Below are 23978 nucleotides of genomic sequence, written 5' to 3'. Positions count from 1 at the left end.
CTAACAAGCAAAGGCTGCCCATAGGGGTGTCAGGGCTCAAGAGTTCCACGCCCATGGTGGGGGGACCTCATTCCAGCCTTGCGTGTCCTCCTCTGACACCACTGAGGTCTGTCTCTCCTTTCCTCTGCTGCAGGGAGGCACGTCTGCGAGGCAGTTATCTGTCAGGAGCCCCTGTTGCATTGACTGCCCTCTGCTTTGCTATGCCTGCTGTTGGTACCCAGATTAGTCCCAACCTGGGCCTCTCTCCTGTGCTCAACCTGGTACCCACAACCTCCTACCTTGCCCATTTTCCCCTGCCCTTTTGCCCTCCACATACACTCCGGGACTCCATGCCACCCATAGGACAGTGCCCAAGCTCCTCAGGAGCCAAAGAGAATCAGACTTTTGGGCCCTCCAGGGGCTGCCTCCTGCCACCCTCCTCCTGCTGCCAGACCCTCCCTGGCCTCAGGCATACCGGGCTCTCCACTCTCCTTTGTGCCCAAGCCCACCCTGTGGTTTCACGTGTGCGCGCTTCTGGACCCGAGCAGACGCCTTCTCCCTGCATCCACCCAAGGAACCCGGCATCCACTCGGGGTCAGGGCTCGGCTCCAGGCCTTCTGTTCCCCATCCCTCCTTGGCCGGGAGAGTCAGTCCCTGTAAGTATTCCAACCAAGGACTTGGGCAGAAATCCTCTTAGTCATCCCCAGGTCCCAGCGCTCTGTACAGTGATTGGCACAGGGTGGGTGCTGAATAAATCGTGGCTTCGAACAAAACAGTATAAATGATTTAGAACTCATTTTGCTGAAGAGACTCCTTTTTTTTTTTTTTTTTTGAGATAGAGTCTCGCTCTGTTGTCAGGCTGGAGTGCAGTGGCGTAATCTCAGCTCACTGCAACCTCCGCCTCCCAGATTCAAGCAATTCTCTGCCTCAGCCTCCCAAGTAGCTGCCTGTAAAGGCATCCACCACCACGCCCAGCTAATTTTTGTATTTTTAGTAAAGACAGGTTTTCACCATGTTGGCCAGGCTGGTCTCGAACTCCTGACCTCATGATCTACCTGTCTCGGCCTCGCAAAGTGCTGGGATTACAGGTGTGAGCCATTGTGCCCAACCTCTTCAATCTTTTTAAGAAGGCTGACCTAGATCCCGTGGAGCTGTGCTGCCCAGTAAGGTAACCAGCCACAAGCCACAAGTGATGATTTATACTTAAATGAATTACGACTGAATGCAATTAAAAGTTCAGTTCCACAGCCCACTAACGACATTTCTAGTGTTCAATAACTCCCCTATTAGACAGCACAGACATAAAGCACTTCCATGGTCCTGGAACATCCTGTGGGTTGGTGCTGTCTGACGGTTGCCCCTGACAACCACTAACCTCCTTTCCATCTCTCTAGCTTCCCCTGGCATGGGTACTCATGTGAGTAGAATATATGGCATGTACCCTTTGTGAGTGGCTTCCTCCAGTCAGCACCATGTTTTCAAGGTTCATCACACGTAGCGTGTTTGCTCCTTTTTATGGCTGAATAATATTCCATTGTATGGATAAAATACATTTTACTTCTCCATTTGTCTGTTGGTGGACATTGGGCTCATTTCCACCTTTTGACTATTATGAATAGTACTGCTATGGATGTCTGGTGGATGTCTATTTTCAGTTGCCTCAGACCTACCCCTTGTAGTGAAAACACTGGGCCCCATAGAGGAAAAATAGTTTCCCCAGGGTCCGTGTCTCAGCATCCCTTCCTCAGCCCTGAGAGACAGATCTGCTGTGGGATGACCCCAGGGCAACCTCCCCAGGACCCGGGAAGCCACGGCCAGTCAGGAGTGGGGCACAGACTGCCGGCTGCTGCGGGAGGTGAGAGGCTCATATTCACAGACACAATTTCGGAAGCTTCCAGTTTTCTCTAGCTAGGTTCCTCAAGCACCCTGACTTCAGCTCTTCGCTTATGATGACTGTGTGTCGCTGGTAGTTGGGCCGGTCCATACAAACCATTCTGCCCGCTGAGTTGTCTGTGGGCGTCAGGTGTGTCGCTTGGGGCTGGAACCCTTATTTGCTGCTGGGAGCCCCCTCCCTCACTCTCAGTCTCTCTTCCCATGAGCAGTGATGTTTGAGACCGTGACTTCTTTATCAGCTTGGGTTCCCAAGTGACTCAGGAGCAGATGCAACAAGAGACAAACCCTTGATGTTGTAAGCCACCTACATAATGGGGTTGTTACTGTAGCATAACCTGGCCTTCCCTGATGGAAAATCCAGATGCCTGGACCTCCTTCCTCCAGTCCCACAGTCAGTGGGCATCCTTGCCAGCAGCCGGTGCCGAGCACTACCACATTCCCAATTCCAGATGTGTGCAGATCCCCTAACTCCCCGACCCAGGGTTGGGTGGGATGGGACCCATCTCAGCATCTGGAGCATGTGGGAGGGCCAAAGGCATTTCTGGCCTGGGTTGCTCATCATAAACAGACCCCACGACACCTGCCCCCTCCCTGCGGACATCATGGAATCCTCAGAGCCCTCCCTTTGGAGGGTCCTGCATATTTATTCATTCTTTTTTTTCTTTTTCTTTTTTTGAGACAGAATCTTGCTCTGTCACCCATGCTGGAGTGCAGTGGCATGATCTCGGCTCACTGCAACCTCTGTCTCCCAGGTTCAACCAATTCTCCTGTCTCAGCCTCCCAAGTAGCTGGGACTACAGTGCATGCACCACACCCGGCTAATTTTTGTATTTTTAGTAGAGATAGGGTTTCGCCATGTTGGTCAGGCTGGTCTCAAACTCCTGACTTCAGGTGATCCACCTGCGTCAGCCTCCCAAAGTGCTGGTATTACAGGCATGAGCCACTGTGCTGGGCCAGATCTGGACTTTCTACCTCCTTTCACAGATTCCATGGTCTGTGAAGCAAAAAACAAACAAACAAACAAACAATAAAATTCCTATGTAGTTGAGGCACTGCAGTCCAGTTTCTGCTACTTAGTCCTAATTGAACACAAAAACTGAAACTCTGATCAGGCCACTTCTTTGCTCAAGAGGCAGCACAGGGACGCCTGTCTTCCACCACAGGAAGTCTGCACGCATTAGCCTGACACTCATGGCCATCTGCCACACTTTCTCACAATCCACTGGGTCCCCAAGTTGGATGGTTTCGCTTGCTCCTGGCCCCTCTCCATTCTCCACGTCCGCTTGGCACCTTCTCCCCACAGCAGCTCCTCTACCGTTTTATCTCCTCCTTGGAAAACTCCCCTCAAAACTTTAAGACCAGCTGAAATGGTACAAGGCCTCCACTCCCCACTCAGGACCAGCTTCCAGAGGGCACAAGCCAAGTCTCTTCCTCTCTGCAACCCCTGGCCCCTGGGTGTCGTAGGTCACCTATGTCATGGCCTGTGCATGTCATAGGTACTCCACAAATGCTTTACGGACGGGTGGTATGTTAAGCTGTTCTTGCACTGCTATAAAGAAATACCTGAGGCTGGGTAATTTACAAAGAAAAGAGGTTTAATTGGCTTATGCTTCTGTAGGCTGTACAGGAAGTATGGCGCCGGCATGTGCTTGGCTTCTGGGGAGGACTCAGGGAGCTTTTGCTCATGGAGGAAGGTGAAGTGGGAGCAGGCAGGTGACATGACCAGAGCAGGAGTAAGAGAGTGTGTGCGGAGGTGCCACACACTTTAAACAACAGGGTCTCCTGAGAACTCACTCGCTATCTCAAGGACAGCACCAAGCCCTGAGAGATCCACCCCCATGACCCAAACACCTCCCACCAGGTTCCATCTCCAACACCAAGGATGACATCTCAGCATGAAATCTGGAGGGCACCAACATCCAAATTGTATCAGATGAACACCAGTGATTCTGTAATGCTGTATTATACGTGATATGGAACATCCTTTATGTTACACATAAAGGTATCAGTAAGTGTTACTTATTGATCAATTATTCTGTAAAAAATACTGTAGTAGGCATTTAATTTTTAAAAATATTTGTTGTTTTCTTTTGTATACCAAAAGAATAAATGTTATCTGTTGAATATAAAAAAAACATTAAATCATCTATCCAAGCCCCTGCACTAGTAACATTTGGATAAATATCTTTTAAGATAGACATGGTATATCATATATAGACAGAGAGGAAGCAATAAAGAGGGAGAAAAGGGATCGCTATGTAATAATTTTTTAGGTAAATTTCAAAGTGCCAGCTACAATTTTACTAGATATTTTAGATTCATAGCTTCATGCATATCCACATTTTACGCATGAAGATACTGAGGCTGAGAGGAGCAAATTCACATACCCAAAGTCATGTAGCTAGGATAGTAGCAAAGTAGAAATTTAACAGAGAGCTGTGGAACTCCAAAGTCTGTTCTTGCACTCTACTCAACTTACATCACCTTACATATATTTGACATCAGGTATTCAAACAAAATAAATCACCTAAAATGCACGCCACACCATTTAGACACTAATGTAGCTGTTGGCAGGTATTGCTTGCATCTATACGCACAAACCTGTGTACCTTTTGCCTGGAGCTTTAATCTGGAGTCTATGGGCCTCTCAGGACCCAGACGGGCTTTGGTGGCCCGTGAGCCCCCTGAAGAATTGTTTAAAGTTTTCTGTGTAGGTCTGAATAGCAAGTTTTATGGAAGATTTATAACGTCATGAGATCTTTACAGGGCCTGTGACCTCATCCTGGCCAAGAGACACTGACGTATTGTATGTCACCCAAGTATGCAACTGTGTGCTGTGCCTGGTGCAGGCCTGGGAGTCCAGCCCCCAAGCTCTTACATCCGGTGGGACTGGCCTGGCTCAACATATGGAAGTCCCAGAGGTCCCAGAGTGAGCGATCAGAGAAAACCAATGCATTTGGGCCAGTGGGGACAGGACAGGGTACATGGAAACAAGGTGGGGCTTGTCACAGGTGAGACACGGCTCTGAGAGAGGGATCCTCTGGAGACTGAGCTACTGACCCGGGACCAGTGCTTCCTGGGAAGAGGGAGGTTTTGCTTCTGGTTCTAGCTGGGCCTCGGAGGGGGCAGGACATGGAGACTGGGCATCTGTGGACTTCAGCACTAAGTCTGGGTCTAGCATGAACTACCCCAACCTCGGGCATCTCTTCAGTTCCCCAGGCCTCAGTTTCCCCATCTATAAATTAGCTGCCTTGGTTAGAATCAAAGCACAACTAAAATGTCATGCTCTTAACTAAAGAAAGAGCCAGGTGCTGCGGCCAAGGTCCCAAATCAACAGTGCCGGCCGGCCATGATTGATTAGCTTGTTCATTGGTTTCGTAACCCAGAGGCACTGATAACGCCAGTCCAGTCGTCCCCCAGAGGTTGAGAAAGGAGGCTGCAGGATGACGGGGGAAGGACGTCTGAGAGGGATGGGTACGCTGGGGGAGGCTGTGAGCTATTCAGATAGAGACGTACCTGTTTCCTTCTCCGCTGTAACCTCAGCTTCCAGAATCCTGCTTGGTGCACTGTCGGTGCCTGTGTTAGTTCCTAGGGCTGCTGCAAGAAAGTGCCATCAACTAGGTGGCTTAAAACAATAGAAATGTACTCTGTTGCAGTTCTGGAGGCAAAAAGGTCTGAAATCAAGGTGCTGGCAGGGCCCCACTCCCTCTGAAACCTTTTGAGGAATCCTCCCTTGCCTCTTCCAGCTTCTGGTGTGGCCGGCAATCTTTGGCCTTCCTTGGCTCGCAGTGGCATCACTCCAATCTCTGCCTACCTATTTGTCTGGTATTCTCCCTGTGTGCCTGTCTTTGCATGGCAATCTCCTTCAAAGGACACTGACTTCAAATATAGTCCTACTGTATTAAGGGCCCACCTTAAGATTATGGCCTTATCTTAACTAATTACATCTGCAGTGACCCTATTTCCAAATAAGGTCCCATTCTAAGGTATTGTTCGGTTAGGACTTCAACATATCTTTTCTGAAGGAAGGACAACACTCAATCCATAACAGTGCCCAATAAATATTTGGTAAACAAGTGAGAGAGACAGATGGGCACAGGCTCTGTTCTTGGTAAGTCTTTGCTATGAGGAGATTGCCAAGGAGATAAAAATGAGCTTCTTGGGATATAATATCAAATAATTGCTACTCCTTGGGAAGAAGCCACAGTTTGCTGTGCTGGAATTATTGAACCACGGGTGAAGAGTAAGGTGCCCATGAATCAAGAGAAGCAATGCTGTGCACTCATGAACCCGAGCACTTGACTTTGAGGACAGGACAGTAGGATGCGGCTTAGTGGAGATGGCAGGAGACACATGGGACCATGATGCTCACTGTCTTATTGCTGTGGCATTCTTAGTGTTGTTATTTTTGTCATTTTCCTAGCTTGATGGAAAAAATTCTTTTTTTCACTTCCTCAGAACAAATAGAAAGCGACTTGTGTTTTGCAATTGTATGTGGCTGATTTTGCTTACCTTTGACAATTCAATCACACTTTGGACATAACATTTCACCTTGTTACTCTGCTTTTTTGAAAACTTGCCTTAATGAAAAACTATTGTTTCAGCCAGTTTGAAATTATCTAGGCTCCTTAAACCCTTTGTTCTGGAATTCAAGAATTCGGAGCAGCTGGTGTATAAAGACCATCACATAAAATGAAGGCAGGTGTCTCTTGGTCCAGCTCTGGAGAACGGTGGTGATTGAGGTTGAAAACTTCTACTTCCAGGACAAGTTGTTTAGACCATGGGGCTATTTATATTTTACAGCTGCCCAGACAGTTGCTCTGACTTAGGATTTACCTGCTCCAGCTGTTACTGACTCCTTGCTAGTCCAGGTTGAGTGTAGGGAACAGAAACCATGCCAGGTACTTTAAGCAGGAAGGGATTTAATACAGGCACTTAAAGATTTACAAAATCATCTGAAGAGGCTGATGGCTCAGTTTTAGCCTGGGTCTCCAGGAATGACTACCAGAATACTGAGGAACAGGAAATTAACTCCAGGAACACACCGTCATAGCTGTGACCCAGGGAACTGGGAAGCTGGGATTAGGGAGCTGCCAGTGCCCATGGGCCTAAATCCTCAGTCATAGAGACAGTTGCCTTTTGACACAGGAAGCTGATGGCTGGCCACGGGGATGCTGAATCCAGCCACTGCTGCAACTGGAGCAGGGGGCTGGACACTGGTCTTTCCTGTTTGCCTTCTGTCTTCTAACATCATGTAAGTGCTTCACTTTGGCAGAACTGATTTTGTAACCAGGACCCTAACTGCAAAGGACTGTGGGAAATGTAGTTCAAGCTTTCAAATCTCTGTAGTAGGGGAAGGCACCCCAGAGAGGAAGAAATAAATGCCGAGGCTCATGGCTGTGTCCTGCTGATGACCCTTTCTTTGTTATGGGCCAGAAATAGCCATTCCCTAGACAGAGAGGAGGCGTAAAATACACGACGTGCTCCAAGGAGAGAGAATGCAAGGATTACAGCTTCCTCACGCCCACGTGGAACTGCACATGGGAGCTCCTTTCTCTAAGCTGGGAGGGGCTGTAAGAGCATTAAAAGGATGGGAGAATGCCTTAGAGCACAGCTGTCGGATGGAACTTTCTGCAGCGATGGAAATGTTCATGTCAGTGTCATCCAATACAGTCGTCACTAGCCCCACGTGGCCTCGAAGCACTTGGCATACAGCTAGTATGACCTGGTAACCGCATGTTCACTTTTCATTAATTTAAATTTAAATTTACTTAGTCTCATCCTAGTCTCATGGGGTAGTGGCTAGCATACTGGACAGTGCACTGTGAGGGGTGTCCAGAAAGGTGAGGCCAGGCGCCCTGACTTCTCAGCTGTGCTCGAGGCTGGATCTGGTAGGGCCTGGAGAGAAAGCAGCAGACACCGGCCGAGCCACCTGAAGAGGGAGCAGGGCTCCCGAGGCAGGGGTGTCAGGGGCTTCTCTGAAGTGGCTGGTGTGTTAGAACTAAAGGAGATGCAGGGGCAAGGGCTCACCCTACGAGACCAAGCAGAAGTCAAATCCTCAGTCTGAAGAAGATACTGGGGTCCAGGAGGCTGGAATGCCAGGAGGAGAAATCAGGGAAGAGTGAGGTGGGAGCATAGCAGGAGCAGAGTCTGGGGGACCCACAGCCAGAAGCAGAGTCTGGGGGACCCACAGCCAGGCTTGTACGACATCAGCAATGGGAGGGGACAAAAATTCATGTTAGGCCACACCCTGGTGGCCTGCAGATGTGACAGGAGAACTCTTTAATTAGTCACTAAGAGTGCCAATTTCCTATTGCTGCTGTCACAAATGACCACAAACTTGGCAGCTTAACCAGCACAATTGGATTCTCTTACTGCTCTGAAGGTGAGAAGCCAACAAGGATCTCACTTGGCTGAGTGCAAGGCGTCTGCAGGGCTGCGTTCCCTCTGGAGTCTTCGCAAGAAAATTCTCTCGCCTTCTCCAGATCCCACTGGTGGTCTGCATTTCTCGCCCATGGTCTCTGTGTGCGTCCTTAAAGCCCATCACTGTGACCTCCACCCCTGTCGTCACATCTTCTCTGACCCTGCCTGCTACCTCCCCCGTGGTTGGACCCCATGATGCATTGGTGCATGATAATTTAGAAAAATCTCCCATCTCAACCTCCTTAATTAAAAATTTTTTTTCTTTCTTTCTTTCTCTCTCCCTTCCTTCCCTCCTTCCTTCCCTCCTTTCCTTCCTTCCTTCCTTCCTTCTTTCATTTCTCTCTCTCTCTCTTTCTTTCTTTCTGTTTTTTGAGACAGGGTCTCACTCTGTTGCCCAGGCTGGAGTGCAGTGGTGCCACCCAACTCACTGCAGCCTCGATCTCTTGGACTTCAGCCATCCTCCTGCCTCAGCCTCCCCAGGATCTGGGCCCACAGGTACATAGCACCATGCGTGGTGAATTTTTCTTTGTATTATTTTTGGCAGAGACAAGGACTCACTCTGTTGCCCAGACTGTCTCGAACTCCTGGCCTCAAGCGATCCTCCTACCTTGGCCTCCCAAAGTGCTGGGATTACAGGTGTCAGCCTCCGTGCCAGGTCAAAATCCTAATTTAGTCACATCTGCTGGGGGTCTTTCCCAAAGACAACACGGAGGAAGCCCACTTGGCCAGGAGGTGACAGAGTCTCTCTTCCCATCGGAGAATGACAAGAGGGAAGCATTTCCTGTCTCCCCTTGGAAACTAGCCCCCATGCCACACAGCTTCCCCGAACAATATACTAAGAACAACAAATTTTTCCAGGCACTATTGTTTCCCAGACACTGTGAGATCCTTACCTACGTGGGGGTCAATGCTCACATGTCCCAATGACTCCTTCACCGGGGCCCATGTGGCATGGGCATTTGTGCATGGCAGGGGGTGCCCTTTCTTGTTTCGTGAGTAGTATCTCCAGCCACCTGCAAGGGAGGTGAAGGTCAGGCAATGATGGGGCCATCTGTGGGGAGGGCTCCTAGCTGAGGGGGGGTCAGCTGCTGCCCTGCTGTGCCCTGCCCTTCTCTACCTGTTTGGGGTGCTTCCTGAGTCTTTTCCAGAAGCCAGTGCTCAGTGGACCCAAAGGAAGGAACGTGTGAGTGGCAGGAGCCAAGGCTGTTCCAAGCTATGAACTTTTCTCTTTGGGGCTACGCAAGTGTAGAAGCCTCTCTCACTGCCCTGGAACTCCTGGGGCCTGGGGGTGCTGTCTCTTAGAAAGCCCCCTTCCTGGCCCCTGGCACTTCCCTCTTCCCTTCATCACTTCCTAAGGTCCCCCTCTTTATACTTCTTCCTTTCTGGGGTCTCCTGCTAAGCCCTCTTCCCCAGGCTCCCAGAGGCTTCCCTAGAGCCTGCTCTGGTCGGGTTGAAAGTGTGCCTTGCAAGTTGGACAGTCTTGCATGACTGTGGCTGCTCTCTACCATAACATTGCTGCTAAAAAAACACTTGCTCCATCCTCAGCCCCTGGTGGTGGTGGTGATGAGGCAGTCCGCCACGTACAGATGTTCTAGTTGTGTACTGCACAAGGGCTTTACACCTAAGGTGATGGCATTCTCATCAAAGGCATATACTAACTTGTATGAGAGACATAGGTGGGTGTTGGAACCCAAGCCTCCCATTCTGGTACTGAAGCTGTACGGGGAAACCCACACAGGGCAATCTCTCACCCAGCCCCAACAGTCTGGGCCAATTCAAAAAAAGTACTCTTCCTATGTCCTTTACCACCACCTGCTGGGGGAGGTTGCAGCATTCACTGTATTGGTTGGTTCATGCTGCCGTAACAAATACCACAGACAGGGAAGCTTAAACAACACATATTTATTTTCTCACAGTGCTCGAGGCTGGAAGTCCAAGATCAAAGTGCCAGCAGGGTTGGTTTCTGGTGAGGGCTCCCTTCCTGGCTTGCAGATGGCCACCTGCTTGCTATGTTCTAACCTCGGTGTGTGCAGAGAAAGAGAGGGGTGGAATGCAAATGAATGTTCTGGTGTCTCTTCCTTTTCTTTGAAGGACACAAGTTCCATCAGATTAGGACCTCAGCCTTATGACTTAATTCAACCTTCATTCTCTCCTTAAAGGTGCTATCTCCAAATGTTGCCACATTGGGGGTTAGGACTTCAATATATGAGTTTTGGGAGGGACACAATTCAATCCACAGCCTCACTATACAAATGTAGGATGACCAATGTCCAGGGTACCCCCGAGGAGTGTGAAGCACAGCCTGCCCGGGGCCGGCCCCTCTTGGGCTGCAGGCACGTACTTATCTGCACGTGCACACGCTTGCCACAGCTGCACTTGCCTCCTGACCTACCCTTCAGGGGTCACCTGGGGTCTTTGTCTCCCTAGACGCCGGAGCTCCTGGAATCCAACTCACCTGGTGGGGTGCGGGGTGTCATAGCCAATCACATTGCAAGTTACACACCTGAGGATGTGAGAAGTGTGAGCCTATGGCCTTGGTATCCCCACCCTAGACAGCTCTGGAAAGGTCCTGAGAGCCCAATCAGGCAGAGCCAAGGCCCCCCATATGACAGCCATTCTGCCCAACTCCTGGCAGGGTGCAATAACTTTAAAAAGGATTTTGATTTATATGACTGCTGTTCTGATGATTTGAGCAGCATCCTATGGATAAAAGCCCACAGCCAGCACTCCAGCCCCGACCCCCAACTCGTCTTTACTAGAGGGACCCTCCCAGCATCACCTCACCTGGTCGGAGGGGAGGCCACCTGCGGGCCCCCAGGCCTAGTGACAGACAAGCCTTCCCATGTATGCAGGCACTCTTCCGGGCCTGGGTGGCATCCTTGCTTCATCATGTAGGGTCTATTGTGGTGGCCCCAGGCCTCTCCCACTTCTCTTGCAAAAATCCCATCCTCTTCTCCAGAAGGTTCCTCTTCTGTTTGAGGCCCCTGCCTCCCAGGCGGATGCTGCCCCTGGCAGGCAGGCATGTTGCTTGGTGACACAGGCACCAAGGTGTGGCCCGCTAGTTTATCTGAGACGAGGGCACAACATGGTCCCAGGTATGGCCCACTGGTTAATCTGAGCCATAGTGGGTGTTCTCTCTGCCTGCATTACACTCAGGGCTCCACACGTTTCAACTCCTTCTGTCTGTACACAAGCAGCCGTTTTCCTGGAACCTACGGCAGGAGGTATGGGAAGGTTGGGAGTTTCCAAAATCACCCACAGACCCATGGCCAGCCCCAGCAGGCTCCCCTGACCAGCAGACCTTGGGCTCCTCTTTCCCTTAAGGTGTGTTTCCTTCAGAGGCTTCATGCCGGTTCCTGGAAGCTGGCTTTCAGCACAACCACCTTAGTCAATCAGGCATGTTTTTGCCTCTTTAAAAGCCTTTGGAGAAGGGTCAGGCTCCCAGGCCCTTTCTTCCCTGAGTAACATCAGGGAGCGGTTGTGTATCTTGGAGAAGGGGCACAACTCCTCCACCTGGCTGCATTCAAATCCCAGCAGGAGTGACTGTGACAGGCGGCAGTGACACCCAAGTCCTCCCCAACCGCACCCAGCCCAGGCCCCTCCACAGTGGCCTGTCACATGCACCACATTCCGGAAGAATAAGCTTGGTTGGTCTCCTTCGTTTATTCAACAAACTTGCTTAGTAAAGGCTGGCCGTGCTCAGCACTGTGGGTATGAGACGGAAAAGATACAGTTTCTCCTCTGGAAGAGCTCACAGCCTGCGAGGGGAGACAAAAGAGTGAACTGGTAATTACAGCACATGAGGTTGCTGCTGGGCTTCCTGAGGAAGTCAAGGAGGACTTCCTGGAGGAGGACACTTTTAAACTGATTCTAAATTTTTTTTTGTTTTATTTTGACATAATCTCAGGCTTAAATAAAAGTTGCAAGAATAATAAGAAAAATTTCATACAGCCTCATCTAAATTCCCCAAATACTAATATTTAACCACATTTGCCATATCCTTCTCTTTCTGTCTACTTAATTACAACTAAATACATCAACTAACAACAAAAATATTCCTTTACATAATCATAGTACAATGATCAAAATCAGGAAATAAACATTAACATAATATTATTATCTAATCTACGGACTTCATTCAGATATCTCCACTGGTTCCAACCATGTCCCTCAAAGCAAAGGGAAATCTAGGACCGCATATCCCGTCTCTGTGGTATTCTTTAACCTGGAACAGTTATGCAGCCTGTCTTTGCATTTTGTGACATTCTCACCCTTGTAGAGTACAGGCCAGTTATTTTGTAGAAGGTCCCCTGATCTGAGCTTGGTGATGTCTCCGCAGAGTTCCAGCCAGGTGATGCAATTTGTCAGGGACCCCTCCCAAGGGAGGTACGTCCTCCTCAGCACGTCTCACGAGGAGGCATGGGGCATCCATGTGTCCCACTGAGGGTAATGTTCATTCTGATAACTTGGTTAAGATGGTATCCTCCAGAGTTTTCCACTCTAAAGTTACTGTTTTCCTCCTTGATTTTTTTTTTTTTTTTTTTTTTTGAGACAGAGTCTCACTCTGTCACTTAGGCTGGAGTGCAGTGGCACAATCTTGGCTCACTGCAACCTCTGCCTCGCAGGTTCAAGGAATTCTCCTGTCTCAGCCTCCCGAGTAGCTGGGATTACAGGTGCCCAGCACCACGCCCGGCTAATTTTTGTATAGTTAGTAGAGATGGGGTTTTTGCCATGTTGGCCAGGCTGGTCTCAAACGCCTGACCTCAGGTGATCCACCCGCCTCAGTCTCCCAAAGTGCTGGGATTACAGGCGTGAGTTACTGCGCCCCGCTCCCTCTTGAAATTAATCAGTGGGTGCGCTTTAAAAAAAATAAAGGCTGGTCCAAGGGCAGTGGTGTTTACAGCTAACCGATCACAGGCAGTTACAGATTTCTTTGTTCTTTTTCCACTCCCACTGCTTCATTTGAACAAACAAACAAAAATCAAGACATAGTCATGGTAACAAATCCAGTTAATAAAACAAAGGCATCTTCTCTAATCCTCTGTCTAAAAGGTAACTCTTAACAATTTGGTGTGTATCTATATTTTTTCCAGATTTTTTCCCAATAGGTATGCATTTTTTAACAAATAAGAATAGTGTCATCTTACACGAATTTTTGTTTTCGCAACTTAGCTATTCTGCTGTTAAAATTATAGTATTATGTATTGTTCATCATTTGTCTTTTAATCATGACTAGTGAGGCCGGGCACAGTGGCTCATTCCTGTGATCCCACACTTTGGGAGGCTGAGGTGGGTGAATCATTTGAGGTTAGGAGTTCGAGACCAGCCTGGCCAACATGGTGAAACCCGGTCTCTACTAAAAATACAAAAATTAGCCAGGCAGTAGTGGCACACCCCTGTAATCTCAGCCACTCAGGAGGAGGTCGAGGCAGGAGAACCACTTGAGCCTGGGAGGTGAGGTTGCAGTGAGCCGAGATCACGCAACCTGGAGTGAGACCCTGTCTTAAAAAAAAAATTATGACTAGTGAAAGTGAAACTCCTCAAATAATCCTTGACTATCAGCATTTCTTCTGTGAATGAATGCCCTGCCCCTCTGTCTGTTAACTGGCCAGTTTGTCTCAGCCACACTGTGCTGCAGGCATCATCTGGACAGTGCCAATAACCCAGCCTTAAAGGACAAATGGGTTAATGAAAGGACTTTGTTCTGCAGGAAGTGGAAGATTCCATGCGTGGGACCTGCCCAGGCAGCCTTGATTGGTGTGCCGCCTCTGGAGAAGGATGAGATACGGAGGACACCCTGTCTAGTGACATGCTTGCAAACCAAGAGGTGAGCAGGCTTTTCAAAGCCCCTTTCAGTTGGGGGAAGTTTGAAGTGGTAGAAAGCAAAGTTCTGGAGAACTCTAGGAAACCGGCCATTGGAGACCAAGCTGGACCCCAGCCCTAATGGGCGTCTTCCATTATCACCGCCCTCATTAGTGCTTTATTGTATTAGTTATAGCTAATTTACATTTTACTGAAGCATTGAAAACAGATTGCAGATGTTTGGAAACAGATGTTATCCTAATGTTAAGGCAAAACCATGAATATTTATGACAATTATTGCCCAGATCAAATTACCTCGCTTAACCAGGGAGGCAGGCATGTTCTAACAGCTTTGGCCGGGACCTGGTGAGGGAAAGACAGGAAAGTATTGATGAACTTTTGGTTGCACTTCAATTTTCCTTCACCTGGGATCCATTTTTTTTCTGTCTTCCTGTGGACCTGAAAACAGAGATTGGTTGTTATGGAACCAATTTAGGGATTTTCCTGCTGCTCGTATTAATTGGCCAAGTCAGGATTTTCCATCTGTTTTTTTATACACTGTGTCTTAGAGAAGGGCCTGCCAAGGCCTCTCCAGCCTAAGCAGCCATGGGTACTTCCCAGGCTGTAGGGGGAAGGCTGGGCTTCTCTGCCCTACTCGCCGCCCACCTGCCAGGACCCAGGGAGCCAGCAGAGACCAGGTGGGGCCTCAGGGGCAAGTGGACTTGGCAGATGTCCCCACAGGAGGTTGAGAGGGCTCCAGGCTGACTCACTGCCAAGCAGAGCTCGTTTTTTTCCTGCCAGCCACCCCAGCAGAAATGCCAGCAATAGAGCTGTTTCTCTGCTGTCATCAGGAGAACCCACCTTGGATTCTGGAACAAAGCTGTGGAGCCTTTGCTGGGTGCAGGGGATGAGGATGCTTGATTCAGGCCTTTTGTGCCCCCTGCCATGTACTTTCGAGTGTACCCTCACAACTGCAGCTCTTTCTGGGGGGCGCCAGGTGCAGAGAATCAGGTGCCTGGAACTGACTCCCTACCCTGCCCTCCACCCTTGAGGGATGTTTGGAGAGAAAGCCCAGCTCTTCGGCTTTAGGAGAGGCAAGTATGAGGCACCGCTTACTCTCCAGAGTCCCCCAACACCAGAGTCCCCATGGGTGAGGTTGAAGCTCCAACCTGGCTCGGCCCCCTCCCCTTCCATCCTTCCTTGTCCAGCTTCCTCGTGGGAAAATGCCAGGAAAGCCTCTGCTCTGGGGCTCCTGTCCAAGGCCTGTTTCTGGGCAGCCCCACCTAAGACACTGAGGATCTCTTCTGTGCTAGCCCCACACCCACGATGGACATGGGGAAATAATCAAGGGACAGAGCTCATGTGTGAGAAGCTTTATGGACAAGGGATGGAGACAAAGAGGCCCGCAGACCCTTTCAGCAGCAGAGAGGCAGGACCCTAGGGCGGGGCACGTGCAGCCTGTGCAGTCAGTCCACGGACAACCGCCAGCAGCACCTGCCGTGCCCCCTGTGCACCCACTGCAGGCCACACAAGGGCCCAGGACCCTCCCACCTTATAGCAGCCCTGCAAGGGGGATGTCATCAGCCCCACCTTCCTTCTGAAACACCTGGATCTCAGAGATGTTGACTCACCTCTGTCCTCGTGAGTAGACTCGATGGAGAAGATAACTGTTAACATACATAGTTAATATGGAAATGTATAATAAATATGTGATTCCTAGCTGTGATCAATGCTGTGGAAATGCATAGCACATTGTGAGAATATATGACGGGGCACAGACTGAAGAGGTGACCGCTGGACTGAGAGTGCAGGATGAGCAGGTGGCCTGGGCAGAGGACTCGGAATGAGGGACCCCGGCCAGAGGGATAGCATGGGCAAAGGCCCCAGGTAGAAAGAGCTCAGGGCACTCCAGGAAATACAAGAAGGACAACGTGACTGGAGATGGTGGGATGGGAGGGAAGCTGGAGAGGCTGGCAGGGGCCAGGCCATGCAGGGCCTTGTCATGATGCCACTGGGTGGCTGTCACTCTGAGAACCAATGGAGCATCATGGGGAATCACGAAAGGAGGAGAGGGAGGGGCGGAGGAGGGCAGAAGAGAGCTAAAACCTCAGCCATCCTAATAAGAAATCAATAGGTAATGCTCAAATGGACAAATCGATAAAGTAGACATTAAGTATTACTCCACAGCCAGGGTCAGCACGAGAAGAAACAGCTAAAAGAGTCAAGAATCAAAAGCAAATCCAGGGCCGGGTGTAGTGGCTAACGCCTGTGATTCTAGCACTTTGGGAGACTGAGGTGGGAGGATCACTTGAGGCCAGGAGTTCAAGACCAGCCTGGGCAACATAGTGAGACCCCATCTCTACTAAAAATGTAAAAAATTAGCCAGGTATTGTGGTGAGTACCAGTAGTCCAGCTACTTGGGAGGCTGAGACGACAGGATTGCTTGAGCCCAGGAGTTGGAGGCTGCAGTGAGCTATGATTGTATCACTGCACTCCAGCCTGGGCAACAGAGAGAGAACCTGTCTGAAGAAACCCAAAAAGCCCTTACTTTGTGTATGTTGGCAGGGAAGGGGTTTAGAGGGCTCCTGCATAAGCCTTTTAGTAATAGTTGATTCAAAAACTGTATGCGTATACTGTATAATTTTGGTAAATAAAGTTAATTCTAAAATGAGAAAATTAATTAAAACAAAAAGTTGGGGAAATGAAACATTGTGAATGTCCTGTTGTAGGAGGCCTGCCATGACAATATCAGATCGTACTAACACCCCTCCATCCCATGCAATTCTTCAAGCGATCCTTCCTGCACCTGGGAGAATAGATGGACAGCTAAGAACTATCCCCAGAACAGGCTGCCAGCTCCAGTCAAAAAAAAAAAAAACCACAAAACCGTTGTGATGTTTTGATTGTTCAGGCAAACAGTCAATCTATGCAAGAGATAAGTGTCTTTCAAGAGATAAAGAAAGGCTTTGGTGGATGATCTCTTCCAAACACTTAAAATAACCACCCTTGGTTAAACAGTCCCACAGCAGCCGTGGATGTGTGATAGCAGGTGGCTGTGTAAACAGTAGCAGCAACTTGTAAAGTGGCTTAGTGCATGGCCTTTCCCTCTGCTAGTTTCTTTAAAAAGCAAGCACTCTATTTACCGATTACGCAGCTAGAGGGCTGATTCAGGAATTTCATGTCATACAGGTACGAAATAGCCAGGCAAATATGGTGTCTTGTACAAAGTCATTTGTGTTAACACTGTAAATACATAACTAGCTACTATAGTTACGTAGCAAGGAAAGGCTGCATGTTGATAGCTAGGCAAACAGAGTTCCTCGTAAGAGGCTGTTTGTTCAGTTCTGTATTTATCTAGCTAGCCCCTGTATTTTGGTAGTAGGAGATTCTCTGAAATGTAAATGTAATATGAGTATACTTGAAACAAGCCCTGGCGGCTCTGCAAATACAGCCACTAATTGGTTTTTACAGGTTGAATTTGCAGATTTCGTATTTGTGAATTTGACTACTTGCTAGCATTTCTTTGTGACCCCCAGCTCCATACACACAGTGCTGTTCCTGCCATGTGCAAACATGCGCATGGTGGCAAAATGTGGGTCCTCTGATGCGTCCTTTCCCAGCCAGGGCCAAGCAAGGTGGCGCTCTGCTTTCTTGTTCCAGCTTTCATATCGTAACAAGCATCCTTTCTGCAGTCTATTGAGTGCCATGTTTTCTACATTTCGTGTGTGTGTTTTTGTCAGTGGTTTTGCCATTTAAAATTGCCCCAAACCTAGTGCTGAAGTGCCGTTTTGTGTTCCCAAGTGCAAGAAGGCTGTGATGTGCCTTCCAGAGAAAATTTGTACGTTAGGTAAGCTTCGTTCAGGCATGAGTTGTGTGCTACTGGCTGTGAGTTCCACGTCAGTGAATCAACAATGTGTATTAAACAAGGTGTCTTTAAACAGAAGCACTCAAAGAACAAGGTTCTATATTGATTAGTTGGCAAAGATGTTGTAACCAAGAGGTTCAAAGGAATCTAACCCTGTATTTTCCCTGAGGGGCAAAGGCTCAGTATATGCTACTTTGGTGTCTATCATGACATTGTAGACACAGCTACTGAGTATCGTGAATGAACTGTGTTGGTTATATTTAGTAACAAATAATGTGGTTGTCTCCCCCAAATCCACACCACCCTCCTCATGTGAAGCAACCAGTGCAAAACCATCTTGGGTGGACTTGACAGTACCTTCAGATCCAAGGCTGGACCTTGATTGATCTAATCAGATCCCTATCCTAACCAACTTGCCACATCACTGTGTTTAGGGACAAGACAGTGCTCTAAGTGGGTCCAATCAGAGTAAAGTTTGCCTTAAATTAGGTTTCCTAGAGGTAGAGTTGCTAAAAACCAACAACAGCAACAATAACAACAACAAAACGACAAAAACATGCTGTCCGGTTAAATTTGAATTTCAGACAAACCACAGATATTTCTTACTATAAATATGTTCCACATATTGCATGGCACATAGTTATACTGAAAATTACTTGCTGCTTCTGTGAAATTCAAATTTAACTAGGCTTTTGTTTATTGTTATTTAATTTTAATGTTTATTATTAAGTATTATTGTTAACTGTGTCTTTGTTTGCTAAATCTGGCAACCCTACCCGGACACAGACTCTGAAACAAGGATTCCCATTCAAAGGCCTTAAGAAGGAAGTGCTCCCAGGGAGTGATCTCAGGTGAGGTCCTGCAAAGGGTAGCTGGTTCTATAGGGGAGTTCCAGGAGCTGTGCTGTAAGGGCTGCCCCTGGGAATTCAGATTCAGATACTTCCAGTTCTTTGCATAAACCTCTCCAGTGGCATCAGGGCAATCCTCCAGACACAGTGTTAGGTGCAGGCAGTGCGAAGCAAAGGGACAGAGAATCAGGAAAAAGGATCCAAGCGCGTGAGGTAAAACACCCACAATAACCACCCAAGAGCTTTTGTTCAACTGTCGGGAAAGAGACTTGAATGTCAGGCAGGACTTGCATCCCGACTTGCCACTGTGGCCATCCCGTACCTCCAGGCAACTGGAAGAACAGTGTCCTCCAAAATTCATATCCACTGGCACCTCAGAATGTGACCTTACTGGGTACTATGGACTGAACGCGCCCCTCCGCCATCACTCTACATGCTGAAACCCTAACTTCCCAAGGTGATGGTTTTAGGAGTTGGGGCCTTTGGGAGGTGATGAGGTCATGAAGGTGAAGCCCTTATGAAAAGGATTAGTGCCCTTGCAAGAAGAGACAGGAGGGAGCTTGCTTCTTCTCTCTCCTCTCTCCGTCGTGTGAAGATACAAGAAGATGTCTGTCTACAAACCAGGAAGAGGGCCTTCATCTAGAACCATGGTGGCACCCTAATCTCGGATTTCCAACCTCCAGAACTGTGAGAAATAAATGTTTGTTATTTAAGCCACCCAGGTCTGTGGCCCTATTAAATAGAGGGGTGGCTGGGCGGCAGGTCGGGGTCAGAGCAGTGCCCTCATGGCCCTCATGGCCCCTCCCAGGGCTCTCTGCATCAGACTCCTGTGCACAATAACTCCTGGATGCTGCCACTTTCCCCTCCTGAATTCATAAGCAACATTTACTGGGAGTCTACAGCGCATGGAGTCCTCAGCGAACACTGAATTTTAAATGACATCTCTAAGTAACAGCCGCAAAGGGCCTTAGCAGGTAAGCAAGCCCCCCTCAATTCAGTTGCAACCCAGTGGACTACCTCGGTTCTTTCCGAGCCACCCCAGGAGACAGGGCGGGAGGCCCAGATCAATTACTGACTGAGACTGTTCTTTTGCCTGGCAGTGTACTCAGGTGAGAAGTCCCCAGCGTCCCTTCCACGGAGTCCCAGAACCTGTGCAGGGAAATACATGAAGAAGGCTCTGTTCCTCTTCCTTCTGCAGGCACAGACAGTCTGAAATATTTATGTGAATACAAGAGCAGGAGACTTCTGGGGAGGAAAGGCAAAGAGAGCTGAATTCCAGGTGTGGAAAAAAATAGGCAGAAATAATGGAAAGTTTGCACATGACCAGTTGAGGCTTTATCGGAGCTGATTTTGACACCAAAGTCCCTTTGAGGTCCACAGAGTGTAATTGGAAGATTGTAAACGTTTGATTTTCTGAAAATGTCCTTCTTAGAATAAAGATTATTTAAAGAGGCCTGGAATGTTTGGGAAGGGCATGAGAGATGGGATTTAATTTTGATTCTGCTGCTTATTAACTGCATAACCTTGGGTGGGTTAATTACTGTCATTGAATCTGTTTCATCATCTGTAAAATCAGGATAATAGTTTCAAAATCTGGACTGTTGTGGTAATTGCATGGGCTAATTAGGGATTATTAATCCCCACCTCCTGCAGGGCTCAGGGCTGGGGGCCCCTTTAGCTTTTTCATATCTGTTACTGGGAGCCCCCAGGGTCTGGTCTTAGATTTATTCATTCTTATTCATTCTAGAGATACCCAAACAGGAGCTCAGTGTAAGTAGCTGTTGATCTTTAAGTGAGAAGAGGATATGAGAAGCCCCTGTGCTCAACCTCTAACTCTACCAGGGCATCTTTCTTCTTTGCAGCCCCTGACACGTGGTCCTCCATTCTGGGGCAGGACATTCATCCAGTGATGGAGAACACAGTGGTCAGGAAACCCTTCTCTCAGCCGAGCTGAAGACGGCTCCTGTAACTGCCAACACCTAGATCCTCTGAGAGGCAGCACCTATTTCCTTTGCCACACGCCGCTGCTGCATCTCTCAGAAGAGCTCCATGCCTCTGTGCAGTGTTCTCCTGCGAAGTGCGGTTCGTGAGTGTGGTCTGAGGACCCTCCCCATCTTCCTTGGGGGAGACGGGTGGGGGGTGCCGCGAAATGCAGGTCCCAGGAGCTACACTTCATGCCTACAGATTCAAGTACGCGAAAGCAAATCTCTGTTTTGGGTGTCACTTGATTTAATTTCTGATGCTCAGTCCCTCTTCTGTTTGACACCAAAAAAGAATCCTAATTACTTATAAGTAAACTGAGCCAAATGCAGGGATTTCTTAGCCACTGTGGGCTTAAAACTCCATCGATTCAGAAGACCCTCCCCATCCTCTACCCCCTGGGACAGAGATAACTGTGGAGGAGGAGGGGGGGGTGCTAGGCAAATGCCCTGAGTAGAGGTGTTTCCACTCCTCAGTAGTCACGTGGCCTGTACAGAGCCAAGACGTGCAATGTCCCACCCAGCCTCGGCTTAGGACACGGTGAGCACTGCCTTGCCACTATCTGTGGGGTTCAACTTGACCCTTCACTAAAGTCTTGGATAGAGCTGAGCTCCCATCCCGGCTCCCAGACATCTATCTCTGGGACATTTCCAGATCCAAGACCCCTGGCTCTCTCACAGGCTTGCTCCTACGGTCAACCTCAGCTCCCTACTCCAGGTCCATGAAAATGGATAGGGCCTGCCACACCACTGCACAAGCAGGACCTCCTCTGTCATGTAGGCCCTCTCAGACCTACATGACACCTGCCACTCTTCTGCATTCTGCTGTCCTGCCAGGCCCTGTGGGGTTACGCTTCTCTCAGTCCCGGCTGCCACTGCCTCCTGGCTTGCGAAAGGGCATACCGAGCAAATGCAGAGGCAAGCTTGGACTGACAACCACAGGACACCAAGAAGGCAAGGGCACCAGAGATTCAAGGGCAAACACCACTCCCTCCCTCCCGCGATGGACCGCCGGCTCTCTGCTTCTGTCTGACTCTGCAAGGCAGATGCATTCTTTCTGTGGACAGGCTTTTCCATAGCATGCACAGTGCTGACTCTGGCTGACCAGTCAGGAAGTTCTCTCAACCCTCTCCACATCAACCACACGGCCCAGCTGTTCTGGCTCCCCTGCCCATCTGGTTGGCCACATTTGCCCATGACGGCACTCTTGGACAAGCCTGCAGTAGCCAGGAGACAGGGCCCTGGCAGTGGATGTGGGTGTGCAGGGAGTAGTGAGCATTTCTACCGTCCTGCTCCGGAAAGGCAGCTGCATGAATCTTGCCCAGGGTCGTTCATCAGTGACCAGTGGCCTGGAGACAAATACCAGCACTTACATAGTTTCCCGAAACTCCAGGCTGCTGCCCCTGTGATTGCTTTGCAGTTTGCGGGGAAGATCAGCTCTGGTGGCAGATGGCCTGGTCTCTGTATCTGCACCTATTGGTGAGCAATTCCACTCCTACCCCATCACCTTTGCGATGACAGTGCCCTCCAAGCCCGAGGATAAAAGTTGTTTATGTGCACAGGCAAACCTTCCTCTCTGAAATGGCAGAAAGGCGCGCTCCGAGGGCCGCTAGAAAGGACAGTTCCCGGGGTTGAATGGCAAGTTAATTCTGATCCACAAATTAATTTTGTCTCTTTGTATATCAAGGGTGTGTGAGACTTATTTAATTTAATTTGAAATAAATGTAATTATAGAAATGAATGAGCTATCAAAATTTTAAACATATGATCCATCAATATTGGCACGATGTGAGTGGCTGGTTATTATAAATAAAATGGGTCTTTGGCAATATGGAATTCAATTTCCCCCACAGTGTGTCTCATTACATCTTGACATCTGGGTTAATGCTAAATTACAGTCCCTAATTTCCAAATCGGAGCTTAATTTCCAAATAGCAGGTTAACATAAATAAACCCTCCAGCTGTGGGGCTTCTGGGAGCTCTGGGAAGAGGAACTTCAAGGCAGAGCAGTCTGTGATTCTTTTGCAGTTATCTACTCCTCTAAATTCTCTGGCACACATCAAGTACTAGATGCAGTAGGAACCATGGGCCTATGTCTTCCAGGCCCTACATGGCCAGTGCTTTCCAGGCTGGGTATTTTCAGATGCTCCCTCTGTCTGGTGTGACTGGGCCTGAGGCAGTGGAGAAGAGCAATGGCATTCCAGACAGATGGACAGATAGACAGCTGCTCTGGTGCTTGTGCATCCAGGCATAGCAAGTCATCCCAAGGGAATTTGTCCAGTGCTGCAGCCCAGTGCTGCTATCCAGCCCACTCACTATTACACAAGGGTACTTCATAACCTACACCCAAGGGTGAATTGAGAAAAGCAAACTTCTCCATGGAACCTACGGAAAATGCTGCAGAGCAAGAGGAAGGCAGATCGTTCTGAGGAAAAAGACTCCTGAAAATGGTTCATTGCAAGAGTCCGGATGAAACCTCAGAAAATTGTTTGGCAGCCTGAAGAAGATGCAAGAAGACAGGGTGTCCAGGAAACAAGGACCTGGAGGGAAAGAAGTTGGGCTGAAAAGCCAGAGAGGCACGAGGGAAATGGGAGGGAGGGTGATGAAGGAATCACTTGTAGGAGAACTGAGGTCCTCACCACAGCAGGAAATAGTCCCATGGGCTGTGACAAATCAAATTGATGATGTGGAGGACATACGTGGCGTCTGTTCCCAGATTGCTGAGAAAAAGGAAAAAAATAGATGCCAATGATGAAAATTAATATACTGCATACTTAGGGCGGGGAACAGATCCACTTCCTTCATAAACATCTAGAACAAGTGTTTCTGAGAAAGGAAGAGGCCGCTGCCGAAATGCTCCCTACCCCTAAGTCAGGTCCTCCCCACCCACTGCCTTCTCCCTCCCCTCGCATGGCTCTATTATTTTCCGGGGCCCTGCCAGCATCTGCTACAGAGTTCTAGTTTATTGTTTTCACTTGTGTATGGACCATTTCTCTTACTAATATGCAAGCGGCCTGAGGGCAGAAATTTTTTCTTACTCACTACTCTATCCCCAGTACCTGGCAGGGAGGTTTTCAATAAAGATTTTGAGGCCGGGCGCAGTGGCTCAAGCCTGTAATCCCAGCACTTTGGGAGGCCGAGACGGGTGGATCACGAGGTCAGGAGATCGAGAACATCCTGGCTAACACC

Source organism: Colobus angolensis, unplaced genomic scaffold, assembly GCF_000951035.1.
Source record: "Colobus angolensis palliatus isolate OR3802 unplaced genomic scaffold, Cang.pa_1.0 Scaffold20, whole genome shotgun sequence".
NCBI lineage: Eukaryota > Metazoa > Chordata > Mammalia > Primates > Cercopithecidae > Colobus > Colobus angolensis.
This window is presented reverse-complemented; position numbering follows the sequence as displayed.